This window comes from Echinops telfairi, unplaced genomic scaffold (genome assembly GCF_000313985.2).
Source record: "Echinops telfairi isolate 266 unplaced genomic scaffold, ASM31398v2 ScPeMD7_56;HRSCAF=191, whole genome shotgun sequence".
Lineage (NCBI taxonomy): Eukaryota > Metazoa > Chordata > Mammalia > Afrosoricida > Tenrecidae > Echinops > Echinops telfairi.
In genome coordinates, this window is record NW_022103954.1 from 20338 (window position 1) to 22376 (window position 2039).

The following is a 2039-nucleotide window of genomic DNA, read 5'->3' on the forward strand; positions in this document are numbered from 1 at the left end:
AAAAAAAAAACACAAAACCTATTTTGTCGTTTTAACACTTTGGCAGTGGCTAAAATGAAACTGCCTAGGAAATTCTCCCATGAAAACTGAGATCACAGGGCCTAAGAAGAGCTACAAAGAAAGGTACTGGGCACAATGCACATGGCATGTTAAGAGAGGGAAACAGGTGTGGTCTTTCTCCAAGAACCGAGGGGGTGTTAGTACGAGTATGAGAGGGGCTTAGTTAGTCAATCAGGTGTTCATCCAGACACTAGAAATATAAGACAAGTAGTTTTATTTAGATTTAGTTCATTAAAAATCCAAAGGGTAACACACATAAAAGACGGCTCTTATACTCCATCAGTAGGGTTGTTGGAACTCAGGAAGGCAGAGAGAACCGTTAAGAGAAAGAGCAAAGCAGGAAGTATTACCCCTTTAGAAGCCTCAGGAGGTGGTCTGTGGAGGCCAGACATAGAAGCATGGCACAAGGGAGCATAAGAGAAATGCATGAGGCTTCGAGGGGTTTTGGTATCATGTCCCTCAGAGAAAGGTAGGTGTCATTTCCCAAAGACCACTGTGAAAACTAGCTAATCTCTTCCTCTTTTTCCCTTTTCCTACTGTGGTGGCTTCTGGGTAGCTGTGATGTGCAAGCTATCTCACTGGTATTTCAAATTCCTGCAGGGACATGCCGGTTGAAGAGGTTTCAGTGGAGCATCCAGGAGAACGGACAATGACAAAGAAATCGCCTGCCCACGTAGAAGGAAGTAGCTGCTGAAATTGTATGTATAGCTGCGAAGCATGATCACGCAGTGAAGGCATAATGACAGGAAGCACGACATTTGGGAAGACAGTCTCTGAGGAGGGGCTGCATTCTCAAAGTAGAGTCCACCCACTGTGATGCGTAAGGAATACAGCCTAAAGTACTGACATTTTCCGAATCTTCATTTGCTGAGGGGCATGACGCAATGCATAAGAAACAGCTGTAAAAACCTACTAAAAAAAAAGAAATTAGAATGTGCTAAGTGTGAATCAAGGAAATTGGGAGTCTTCAAATATAACATGGAACACATAAAGATCCATATCATCAGCAACATTGAGCACAAACGTTCTGATACTGGCCATTTTGAATCAGAAAAGCATGTGATACCACACTGGGAAGAGCACAATCAGGAGGAATGTCAAGGCATTCATTCTCACAAAGAACGCTTCAAAATCTATCATGAAATACAATGCTGTCTGTGATAGGATTACATCTATCCATCCACCTTCATAAGATATCCATGTACACAACTATTACAAATTTATTTAATAACCACTAAAACTAGTAAAGCAAAAGTTGAAACATTCGACAGACATCTTCAGTCAGAAATCGATGAAACATGCAATCAACATGAATTGATAATTACTGCGGATTGGAATGGAAGTGTTGGGAAAAAGGGGAAGGGACAGTAGTTTGAAAATACGGGTTTGGTGGCAGAAAAAGCTGGAGATTACAGGATAGAATTTTGCAAAAGCAAAACGTCTTAGACGATACCTTTTTTCAATAGCAAATACACAATGATACACCTGGACTGCTGCAAATAGGATGCACAAGGAACAAAACCAACACGTGTGTGTGCAGAGATAATGGAGAAGTTCTGTTCGGGGACTGACTGTGGAACAGATCATCAATTGTTCATATGTGAGTTCAGGATAAAGCTGAAGAAAATTCAAACAAGCCCATGGAAGAAAAATAAGACCTTGAGTCTTTCCCATCTGAATTTTGAGAACATCTCAAATAGATTTGACACGCTGGACACTAAAGACAGAAGACCCGATGAGCTGTGGGAGGGTATTAAAACCATCCTTCATGAAGGCAGCAAAAGGTCAATAAGAAGAAATGAGAGAAAAAGAGATCAAAATGGAAGTCAGAAGAGACTAGAAAACATGTTCTTAATCGCAGAATAGCTAAAGCAAATGGAACAAAGTATGAAGTCAAGGGGGTGGATGAAACATTTCAAAGGCGGTTGAATAAGCAAATGTGGTGAAGAAAGCTGATGGTGCCCGGCTATCAAAAGATA

General features: G+C 41.0%; 1 protein-coding gene across 7 annotated transcripts in view; it reads right to left on the bottom strand.

The window, feature by feature from the left end:
* LOC123521755 (zinc finger protein 883-like) overlaps positions 1-2039 on the bottom strand; it is a 56201-nt gene that overhangs the window by 4462 nt on the left and 49700 nt on the right. The window lies entirely within an intron of this gene.